Here is a 273-nt window from a genome sequence, read left to right as displayed (position 1 = left end):
TGTTGCATCACCACTTTCTCATATCAGGGAGATCATATGATATATTTTTAAAATTTTTTCAATTTATTTATTTTCAGAAAAACAGTATTCATTATTTTTTCACCACACCCAGTGCTCCATGCAATCCGTGCCCTCTATAATGCCCACCACCTAGTACCCCAACCTCCCACCCCCCCGCCACTTCAAACCCCTCAGATTGTTTTTCAGAGTCCATAGTCTCTCATGATTCACCTCCCCTTCCAATTTACCCCAACCCCCTTCTCCTCTCTAACA

Source organism: Mustela nigripes, chromosome 1 (assembly GCF_022355385.1).
Source record: "Mustela nigripes isolate SB6536 chromosome 1, MUSNIG.SB6536, whole genome shotgun sequence".
NCBI classification, from domain to species: domain Eukaryota; kingdom Metazoa; phylum Chordata; class Mammalia; order Carnivora; family Mustelidae; genus Mustela; species Mustela nigripes.
This window is presented reverse-complemented; position numbering follows the sequence as displayed.